Source organism: Urocampus carinirostris, chromosome 18 (genome assembly GCF_059441175.1).
Source record: "Urocampus carinirostris isolate Australia breed hairy pipefish chromosome 18, RoL_Ucar_1.0, whole genome shotgun sequence".
Lineage (NCBI taxonomy): Eukaryota > Metazoa > Chordata > Actinopteri > Syngnathiformes > Syngnathidae > Urocampus > Urocampus carinirostris.
Window position 1 is genome coordinate 18,802,172 of NC_142366.1, and position 12,169 is coordinate 18,814,340.

The 12,169-nt window shown below is 40.7% G+C and overlaps 1 protein-coding gene across 2 annotated transcripts in view; it reads left to right on the forward strand.

The window, feature by feature from the left end:
- The window catches only part of pola1 (polymerase (DNA directed), alpha 1), a 113,402-nt gene that overhangs the window by 76,665 nt on the left and 24,568 nt on the right, over window positions 1–12,169 (forward strand). The gene's annotated exons all lie outside the window — the stretch shown is intronic.

Consider the following 12,169-nt stretch of genomic DNA (forward strand, 5'->3'; position numbering starts at 1 on the left):
ATTACATATTACACGGAAAACCACTAGTAATAAAGACGACCATCTGCTGCAGTGCTCATATCACCCGGTTACTGTGATCACAAGTTCAGAGCACCCCTACTAATACTTGGCCATCAATGTAATGTGTTGGATACTTACATTTACAGTGTGTTCTAAGGGTGCTGGGAACTCATTCCCTCTTAACAATTTTTGATGCACTGTATTTATTGGTGTGTAACTCAATCGTGAACAACGCGCACCCCGTTTTTTTTTTGTATTAAAAATCGGTATAAAATTTTATTTCACTTTTTCTCAGCTCGAACTAAACATTGCATTTGACAAACGTTGTTGAATACGTGCAGCCATGATTAAAATGATTATCGACATCATAATCTATGAACACGATTCCAACATAAAATTTACAATGTATTTGTTTAATGTCCTTCGAAGTCCGATTCATCATCAGACACTAAATAGATGGTTCCTCATTTTGCCTTTTTGCCTTTATTCAATTCTTTCTGGATGACTTTCTGTGTTTTCCATTCTCTAACATTTGTCTTTGGTATAACAATTAGTATGTGTTACCCCTTTTTCTCATCTTAAAGCATTGTAAGTGACAAATGTTTTGAATACGTGCGGCCATACTTTCATTTATATATTTTAGGGTGACCAAATTACTTCCCACAATGCCTTTCACAGTCAGTTCAGAATCTTGTACGCTTCCTGAAGACGTTGCCAGTTGGTGATACAATACTGTGTTTCAGTGGTCCACAACCTTGTCTATATTCTTGCGGCCCGGCCCGATAATAACATCCAAAATATAATGCCTTTCCATGAGTCTGTATCCAGGGTGGATTAGTGGAAAAGATCTGGTGCCTTTTCCGCTGCACCCCGGGTTTGATTCCCATTGCATCTAATAATGTTGTCCAATTGTGTTCAGTAATATATTCAGACGGATCAATGCACAAGTACAGACGCTGCCCTACTTACGAATGAGATTGTTCGTGAGTTGAATTTGTTCATAAGTTGCTTCATTGCTATATTCTGTATGTTTAAGGTTTATATAAGTATGTTTAAGGCTTGTATATGTAACTTGTATTGTTTTGTACTAAAATATAAACATTTCATATAATAATTTGCTCTATAAAGATAAATAAAATAAAGTGTAACTTACTTTTGGAAGATAAGCTTCAAGAGGTCCCCCTCTATGTTGGCGAGTGGCCAAAACAAAGCGATCCAACCGTTTTCTCAACCGCATCAAGCTTTCTTATTCTACTTTCGTTTCAAAAGAAACAGCTCGCCTCTTCTTTACACTTTACACCAACCATATTGAATGGATGCACGAGATAATAAACAACAAAGATGTCAAAGTTCTGAGCGCGCTGGAGATACAGTATAGAATGTTTACACACAAACTACGAAGAGGAAGCAGATCTCTTCTTCGGGGTGGATCGCCACACGTCGTTAGAGGCAAACAAAAAGAAACACTATTCTAATGTTCTGTACTCGGAAAAAGATACACTCAATACAAAATCAAAATTACAACAATGTCCGGATAATTTTCGACATCCCGAAAAAAATGTTTGTAGCTACCGTTTTACATAAATCTAATGGTCATAAGTAGGGGAGCGTCTGTAGTGCACTTTTATTATCTTTAGTGCAACCCTAGCCCTTACTTTAGTTTCAATTCCATGCACCCTGTAATCCAGTGCGCCTTGTATATGAAAAATATAAACAAAAAGACTATTTTAGGGGGTGCGTCTTATAACCCAGTGCGCCTTATAGTGCGGAATAAACGGTAACTCCCGAATGATGAGCCAGAAAGGCAATCAGGTTTTCTTGTTACTGCATCCGCCACTGGAATGTCAACACAATTGTTGTTGGGTCCTTTTTTTTCTGTTTAGCATCATGCTACATTTACCATCACTGTGGGGGCCGCTTCTGCTCACTTCTCCCTCCCTCTTTCCCCATCTCCCCATCCATCTCACTCTACCTTTCACTCGTGCACCGGCTCCGGCTGGACAGCTTCTGAGCGTGATCCGATCTCCATTTAATGGGCGAGTAATGGGCACTCTGCCTTGATTGGTTGGTAATTTGGGGGGAGATATGCACAGGTGCAATTTGTAATATTTTCAGTAAATTAAATTTCTTTCTCTCCCTCGCTGTTCTCTTCACTCTGCCCACTCACGTCCGTGGCGCTTAACTGGAATGGTCTCTTTCTCCATATCCGGTGCCAAATCTTTGCCTCTTCTTCCTCTTTTTCTTCGGCGTTTTCTCGGCCCTGCTCCTTTGCCCAAGCCTCCCCCCCGTTCCCTCGTTAGCACCCCCACTTATTCTCTCCTCCTCGCCATCTTCCCCGAGTCCCTTTTTCCTCCCCCTGTTGCTTTATTGATGTACGCTCAGGCACCCATTAGAGCTGCCTTTTTTCCTTCTAGTGGAAATTGCACCGTGTTAATTTTCACACAAATTACGGCAATAGCAGGTATCTCTATTTGATACATTATAGCGGGAGCAATCAGAGATAATTGAGTGCCTTTCAGAGGGAGACGGCTGCATTTACCGCCGCCTCAAAGCCGCCCCATTATCGCCTAATCGCTCTTTAAACACTGAATTTTGCCGAACAGAAATTCTTGTCATAATTTTGCTTAAGTGTATTTGGAAATCACAGCCCTTTGAGTGAGGATAATTGAAATCAAATCCCTTTCACTGGAGCTGACATTTCTACATTTCTCCCCAATTGAAATTAATTTCAAAAATTGGGCATGAATATCTTCAAATAGCGGGCAATTATGCCTTTCAATATCGAGAAATTACCGGCGCTGAATGGTCGGAGGCTCGCGGGCGAGAGCGCTAGTTAAATGCTTTTGTTTCCCGCCGTGTTTGCCTAGTAAAGATTTACATATATTGACTCATTACGGCGTATTGTGAAGCTGATCGGCGCCGGTAGCTCAAACGGCAATAGACGCTTATTGCGGTTTTTTTTTTTTTTAAAACTGGGCGGAAAAGTTGTGAAGCTTGCTCTATAACCACAGCTGGACAAAAATGTGGTTTCTGGTTTTGGCGTCGTCTTTGCCGTAGCCGCTTTTGAGACAGCTCTGTTTCGGGCTCTGTTCAATAAACCGTTGTGGGCTTGTTTATGATCCATTCTGAATCCTACCCGATGGGTAATATATTTCTGCCTCGCAATCAAATTTCATCAGCGTAGTTGTCGTAGAGCTGTCAAATTTCATTGATTAATTGATAAAAAATTGATTTGTTGCCCCAAGATAAACTAGCTTGACCATTCTTTCACAATTTCCCCCCTGTTTAAAATCGAGAAAGAAAACATTTTTATAAAAGTTCTATAAAAAATACCCTTATTTTCTTATAGTGTCTCCCCCAGGGCCATCACCACGCTAAATAAGCACCCAAGCCAGTGAAAACTATGTGTATTTTCAATTGTATAGAAAAATGTGTATTCAATTTTATTGATTTATTTGGAAATATTGTTGCTGCTTAATGAAAAGTAGGGAATTATTTGGTACGACGCATTATTTTTCCATTGCATTATTACAAAAGGAAATTACTCTTACAACCTTAGACATTCTCTAAACACTACCTTATATTTTGGAGTATTCTGACATAATGTGATCTTATTTTTCACGTTAAAGGTGGAGGCGTCTTTAAAAATGTTTAAATTAAATTTTTTTCTCTATTATGTGCGTGTTCACGGTTTTCTTTTATCCTAGGATGAAAACGGTGAAAGTAAGAAAAGGACTGTTTCAAATACAGTCCAAATGCAAACCCAAACCCCCCAAAAAGTTGTAAAAGGAAGAGTTTATTCGTACGCATCTAAAAATTTCACATACTTGCGACATACTTGCAACATACTTGCAACAATATGAGTGATGATGGTGACAGCAAGTAGAATATTTTGAGGATACAGACACCACCTCTAAAAACTTTATTATGGTTCCATGTCTTATCTGATTTCAAACTATTTTCACCACATTGTTCTTAATGACAATAGAGACCATTTTATCTTTCCTGGAGAGTGACGTCATGCTTGTCCCCACAGGTTTTTTTTTTAATTTGTCGGTGTAGCATGAAAATGGTGAAAGTAAGAAAAGACCTGTTTTAGTACAGTCCAAGCGAAAACCCAAAGTGCAAAAAAAAAGACGAAAAATGAAGAGTTTATTCAAGTGCGTCCAAGAAATGTAGGTACTTACATGCGACTGACTGACTGAATGAGGCTGCTATCATGACTTAAAGGCAGGATATGGCGGCAGAGAGTAACAAAGTTCCAAATTCCATACAGCACGAAGAACTAGCAACAAGAGATTTTTTGGGGGGGGTTGCTGGTTGAGTGGTTTTATAAATCAAATGTACAGATTTTGCCCTTTTATTTTTCTAATCACCCAAAAAATCTTAAATAAACCCCATAGTTATTGAACAGCAATTGAGTGGTAATGGTTTTCTATTTTACCCTTTATTTCGGACTATTAAAAAAAAACAAATTGGCCTGAATCTTAAACCTACGCCTTATAACCCAGTCCGCCAGTAATTGTAAATGTGTGTTACTACTCGATGTTTTACCGTGTTCTTCTGTATTTTAGTAATGATTTATCATAACGTTGCGAAAGACAAAACTAGAAAACAAAGTCTTTGAACAAAGTACGATGCAAGCTCATTTCCGTACGTATGCATGTTAAACTTTTTTGTATTGTATTTATTTATTTATTCATAAACCATAAACATGATATATACAAGAAATCATCTGACACGCGAACACTCTGATAAAATAATAGATTTAAAAGAATAAAAAGAATAGAGTAAAAAAAGATATCGTAGTGTATAATACAAGGTACCGTATTTTCCGCACTATAAGGCGCACCGGGTTATAGGGCGCACCCCCAAAAAATAGTTTTTGGTCCTATATTTTCCACACATAAGGCGCACCGGATCATAAGGCGCTACAATGGGAACGTCGAAGTCAGATAGTTCAGTCCAACTTATTACCCCCTTAACATTCCGAACGCTTGCAAAGAAGCAAATACGTGTCTCAGACATGTACGGAAACAGTGTCTGTACGATGTCACCAATCACTCAAATGCATCGTTCCAGATATCATTGGGAAGGTTAAAGTCTTGGGATTCAAGAAATGCCAAACATTTCTTAGTTTCCATTTTATTTTTTGCTGGCAACTGTGTGGACAACAAAGTAAGAATTTTATTGTGCAGGGAAACGGGGTTCTTTACTGTGCATTTGACAATAAACACTTTGAATTGAATTTAGTTTAAAAATAGACTCATCACAGAAACATCAAGATCGTTCTAAAACAAGATACCGGGAAACTTTAAAGCCGCATAGCTCACCTAAGTTCTCTTGCAGCCATCACGTTCAATAATGATACGTAACCATGGTCTTCTTACAACCGGGAGTGTAGTAAATCCAGGACAGTAAAATATTTACAAACACAGACTAGTAAGAAATGTTTTTCTCTATGCCGTAGTGCAACCCAACGTGTGATTCACATTCATCTTTTTCGGCTTTGATAGATAGATAGATAGATAGATACTTTATTCATCCCCGCAGGGAAATTCACACTTCCAGCAGTCTACCCCGTTGTTTATTAACAGATTAACATGATGCCCTAGGGGTGCTTGTAGCGAAGTGGATGACGTCACACCAGTCCAAAAGTTCGACATCCCTGCGGCAGATGGAAAACTTTTCTTTGTGAAAATCCAGGGATACACCACCTCGTTATAGCAAGTCCGCCTCCTCTCCGATTCCCCCCGGCTTTCCTGTCTCTGTTTAGCGGCGTTGAAGCCGGAAAGCTCCGGGTAGCTCCGGGTGGCTACACGTTAGCGTCCGGAATGCTAAACGTGAGCCACGTTTCCGCAAAACACAGCAACTGCGCTCCCTGTGCGCTTCGATGTTTTCCACCGGCACTCGATGATCTTATTTGGTCGTGAGTTCGCATTTACCATGATTACGGATGGTACCGAAGACTTATAACGCCGCTAGCCGCTTCGCTAGCTCCGGCTCTTCTTCCACGATAGGCCCCTTCATCACGCCGGCACGAGAATTCTTCAGGGCAAGGAGTTGAAATTCCTTGAATACACGCATTGTTGTGCGCTAAAACCCATGTCACATAGGATAGAAGTAATCCATAGTGTAGTTGTCAAAACGGGAAGAAAAAACACAGAAGATAGGAGCAGACAATAAAACAAATAGGGCAGCTGCTGGAAAAGGCAGCCGCTCGTGGCAGCGCCGCTTTGATTTGATTCGATTGTTTCGCCCCTTTAGCCTATGCGAGCCTATAAATGATAAAAAGGATTCGCCCTCTTTACCTCCGAATAACTTTAGCCAATAGTGACTGATTCAAATGATGATTGACACATTGGTTAGGAAATGAAACGCCGGTATATAAATCCCAGCATACACCGCGGACGACTTCGCCTTCGGGGAAAAATCTAGTCGGCGGCTACTTGCCTTAGTTGCAAGACTTTGCGGCTGCATCGGCTCGCTACAACGGGTCAGGTGTATCGACATTTCGTTCTGTGTACATTGTTACAAAGAATGACAATACAAAGGAAATTATTATTATTATTATAAGGCGCATGGTCAGCTTTTGAAAAAAAAAAACGAAGGCTTTTAGGTGTGCCTTATAGTGCGGAAAATACGGTAATTAGATATAGAATAGTTTAAAAAGAAAGAACATGTAAATACCAAGACTAGAGTAGAATAGGTCGGAGGAACGCCGTTGGCATAATACTAAACATAATAACCTAAATCAATTTCCGTTGAACATACGGAAAGCGGAAGGGTAAAAACTCTCTTTAAGACGTGAAGTCGGCGAACTGACGGCAGGTAATCAAAGTACCTGCGAGCAGGGTGACTGGGATCGTCTATAATTGTCAATATCCGATAAAAGTGGGGGGTTAAAAGGGGTTAAACGTGACGTTATCACTACGCGACACCCATAGACAGGCTTGCACATGGATAAGGCTTGGCAGGCAGAGTTAATGGAACCGAGAGGTTATTGACGCCGAGGTGAAGAAGTGGATCGTTTAGCCTGTCTGAATGCACTATGCAAATCAATTGTGTCATGACAAGATAAGCTCTAATGCCTTTTCATATGTGAGCTGCACCTCTAGTGGTCTATGAGTAAAGTATCTGCGCCTTGACTCCCGCGATTTGGGTTTGCTTCCCGTTGCAAACAAAATTTTGCGATTTTAAATTGAAATACTTAAAATATTGATTAATCATTGCATTAGTATGAGTCCTAAGTGTATAAAGAGCTCTTATGGTAGCTCTTACTGTTGTCTCAATTTCATGCGCCTTATAGTTTGGTACGCCTAATAGGGTTTCAGGTAATTGGATGGGGATAAAGGAAGGGATTTTACTGTCTTATTGTACACTGAATGTTTCTATAAAGCACGTTGAGTGGCAAATTATTGCCTATTTCTTTATGAATCAAATTAATTACCGTAAATTCCGGACTATAAGCCACTACTTTTTTCCCAAACCTTCAACCCTGCAGCTTATTCAGTGATGCAGCCAATTTATGTGATTTTCTAACAGCCGCCAGCGGCGCTCGAGTACAAAAGGTAAGATTTAGACCGGTGGAATATATGCGCCGAGGAAGACTGCAACTTCTTAGCTTGTGCACAAATTAAATTAGCGTAGACATATCCTCATCATGCAAATTGCAAAAAGAAAGGCACATGACGTAGCTTTCAAGCTAAAAGCAAACGAGCAAGATTTAAACAGATCTACTGCACGTAAACTTCGCTTTGCGAGCGTGGTGCTAGCGTGTTTTTGAATAAGGGCGCATGGGACAACGTCTATATGACAAAGTCTCTTTCCCATACTGGGGAAGACGATTTTGATGACGTCAGTTATAAGGAGGAAGATGAGGACGGTTTACCGTGGTTTCTACAAGTACGAGCGTGTTACTAGTAGCGTTTTGCTACCCTTTACAGGCACGGTTTGGGATGAAGGTTATAATATTATTATTAAAGCTTTGAAAACTCTCTCGGTGTCAAGTCAAGTCAAATTTATTTATATAGCCCTTAATCACAAAAATGTCTCAAAGGACTGCACAGGATTACAGTTACAAAATTACACAATTACCTGATCTTAAACCAGCATGCGGGCAAGGAAAACTCAAAAACCTCAGTGTGAGGTGTACCGTCTTTCTTTGTAAATACGTGTAACCGATGTATAATATGTATTTGCACCTGTATATTTTTGTAATGTATTTATTTGAGACACTTATTCTGATATGTTTAGCGAATTAAAAAAGAGGGGCGGAGCAAACACGGGCTGATGGGAAGTGGGGTAAAGGTGAATGAGACCTGTTGTCGCGGCGGACAATAGTGGATATATATTTTTCCCACCCTTACCTTTGGATTAGTTCCAACGGGTACCCGTACTCTGCAGGTCTGCATCAAACCTTAAGTACCGATATCATTTTCTATTCATTTTGCCGGCTGTGGTTTTTGGACTGTGTACTTTATATTCCTTTACAATAGCGGGATTCAAAGCCGGGTTCGAGCTAATTTTGTGATTGTGTTACATGTTTTAAATGTGGGCGCATGCGGCTTATATACAGGTGCCGCTTGTGTGAGTCCAAAATCGGTTTTCCTCTTAAAATGTGGTGGGTGCGGCTTATAATCAGGTGCGCTCTATAGTCCGGAATTTACGGTATGTATTAAAAATATATGACAAGACTAATTTAAGGGGGCTGCCACTTATAGTGCAAAAAATACGGTAATGTAAAGCTAATCAATTTTGTAACGGATTTGATTTCGAATAAGATGGATGCCAAAAATCTTGAGTGCTTTTTTGTTGTTTTTTTGCATCAAGCTTCTGCGATCCAATCGATGGTTGTCGGGGTTCTTCTCAGATTTCTATTTTTCTTGATGACATTTTACCTCAACTGTTGTTTGTGCATGCATTTGTGGCAGCGGGCAGGAGGGCTGAGTCAGTAGGGGACAAAGACAAGCAAGGGGGTACCATGTCGCAAGAGAACACAGTGGTTTTTTGGGGGGGGTGGGGGGTTAGGGTTGTGCTGGGGGGGTCCCGCGCTCCCGGGTGAGAGGCAATTTCACAGCTAGTTTGCTTCTTAGGCAGTCAGGCTGAAAATTCTGCAGATTTTCAGCGCAAATTGAAATGGAACAGAACAAAAGCGGCGGGCTGAACGACGAGGCAGCCGGAGAAAGGCGGGGTCGAGGTGCTACAAATTCAATAACCACCCTGTAATATTTGAGCCACGCCTTTTTGACACCTGTCAGTCAATCAGAAAGAGACAATCGGCCTGCCCTTATTCAGGTTGAGTGCACGTGCGTTGAGGCTTTTTCCTGGATTGCATGATTCCATTTTCAAGATGGCGTCCGACCGTGCTTGCACAACCCCGGCAACCAATAGTGAAGCTCCATTATCGGTCTCGTATGGTTGATTTGTCTACAAGGGCTGCTACCAGCCGTGCGTTCCGCAAGCTTAATTTGCTCCAGGATCGTTGCAGCTCAAATTGCTCGCGTAACGAGGCAAAATTTTGCCGATATGAAATAATCAAAATCGAATTTCTCTGTTCCAGTCCTCCCAAAAGCATCCAACTGAAGCCTAAATTGCTTTAAAACTCTTCCTGATCACTAAAAACGCATTGAAATAATAATTCATAGAATAAATACAATGGTATTAATGTAATTCACATTTATTATGAGTGCTTACCATTGAGGAAGTCTGTCCTTTTTACATTTTTGGGATCATTCCAAGTAACAATATAGGGGGGTGGACACAGATCTCTTCTTTTGGCAATTTCAGCTCTAATTCAGATCGTCTCGATCACTGGACGACAAGATTGTAGATTGCTGATATCGTCGCAGTATTTATTCTACGAACACTGTCTTGCTGTGAGTAAATGGGGTTTGTGTTTTGTTTGTAAGCTTTATTATTACTTAATAAGGAAGAATTGCAATTTTTTATAAGGGGAACAATCGGCAGAGGTTTACAGGTTTGATACAAAAGTCAAGTCATGATTATTTGTATAGGCCTTAACCACAAGTCTCAAAGGGCTGCACAGACTAAGGACTACCATTACACTCAGGGTTGGGTAGGGTTACTTTAATTCGATTACTTTCAATTACTTTTGGATTACTCCCAATACTAAATATGAATAAAATGACTAAATTTTGTGCAGGCTTGGGGAGTAACGGAATACATGGAACAGCAAAAATGATGTTGGCAAGCTGTTTGGATTTATTTTTATTTTGTTTCTGTCGCATTTTATGTTAGTTTTGCCGGAGATCAAAGAGATCAAAGCCAGGAGAGAAAGCTTACCACGTGTCTATCATATTTAGTTTATTTTGTCTTTTATTAGCGGCAGTAGCTCAGGAGGTAGAGTGCTCGTCTTGGGATCAAGGGATCCCAGTTTGAATCCCGGCTCGTCCGTGTTACATGTCGAAGTGTCCTTGGGTAAGACACTGAACCCCTAATACCCCCAATAAGCAGGTTAGCGCCTTACATGGCTGCAAGGCCGCTATTGGGAAATGTGGAGCACATTGTAAAGCGCTTTGAGAAGTCATTGACTTGAAAATGAAATGAAATGATCTGCATTTATATAGCGCTTTTCAAGTCAGTGACTTCCCAAATGTTTCACATTTCCCAATAGCGGCCGTGATCTTTGCAGCCATGTAAGGCGCTAACCTGGTTATTGGGGGTTCAATGTCTTACCCAAGGACACTTCGGCATGTAACACGGACAAGCCGGGATTCGAACTGGGATCCCTTAATCCTAAAACGATCGCTCTACCTCCTGAGCTACTTGAAAAGCGCTATATAAATGCAGATCATTTCATTTCATATTAGCATATTTGGTATTGGAGTAATCCAAAAGTAATTGAAAGTAATCAAGTTAAAGTAAACCTACCCAACCCTGATTACACTAAGCACTTAAATAGTAAACTATACACAACTGTAATATTGCACTTAAAACTGTGTTTCACGTGACCTATCTGTGCTTTTGGTTTCGTGTGTTGATAGCTCAGTCTGTTCATTCTGGCCGTCTTTGATCTGGTAACAGTTCGAAAAAAAATGTTGCTGTGTACACTCCAGTACTTCAGCCTGTGTTTAGCTCTGCTGAGGTGGCAAGAGCTGGCAATGTCTTCCAGGCTGGGCAGGGGGCAGCCAGTGATCTTTTACGATCCTCTGTAAGGCTTTGCTGTCCGCTGCAGAGATCACTTTGAATGTTAGTGTGTCACAGAGGTACTGCCATGATACTCAAAGTCTGCTTTGCAAACTTTGGAAGTAGTCTTTACATTCGCCATATCCAGGCTAAAATTTAAGAAGTTGCATTCGATATTGGCGCTCAAGACAGAGACACATTTGTGTATGAGCGACCCCCGGCCAAGATTATATTATTGTAGAATTTACTATACACTTAAGTTTTAAGTTACTGTTATTTTAAAGGCGGGGTGCTGCGTTTGAGGCGTCGTTAAAAAGTAGAATATTTTCTATATTAAATATTTGTTAATGTCCAACCGATTTCAAAGAGCATTTTGTAATTTTTTCCAATCCCAACGGTCTGCTTTTGTCATGCTTTTAGCAACGCTGTCTGGGACATGCAACAGGTAGAAGGGAAGGAAGGTTTCGAGAGTGATCTCATGCCTGTCTTTGCAGTTTTTTTTGTGAGTGTGGCACGAAAATGGTAAAAGTAAAAAAAGGCCTATTTCAAATGGTCCAAAAGCCAACCCGAACCCCACAGAAGATGCGGAAAAAAATAGTTTTTTCGAGCGCATCTAAGATATGCACGCTATTTCGTTAAGGAGCTGACTAAGGCTGCGATCATGACTTTAAGCCAGGAGATGGCAGCCGAGAGTAATAAATTCCGTACAGCCCCTTTAAATAAACACACACACACACAAATGTTTTACTGAACTTTTTTTTTTTTTTTTCATTTTTGTGCCTGTAGTAGTATGGGAAAACCGAATGAGACAATGCTGGTGGTAGGCGATCACGAGCAGTGAGCGGTCTCTTGTGGTAGCCTTTGGGACTGCTCCTGACCTGGATTTTCCTTCGTACGGCGGGCGAGATTTTTGTTACAAATACGACCGGTATACCGAAATTCTCGTGTTACAGGTGCGCGTATAAGGAGGTGCCGCTGTATTCTTCACCTAGCTGCATGGTACACTCTTGCCACTCGATTA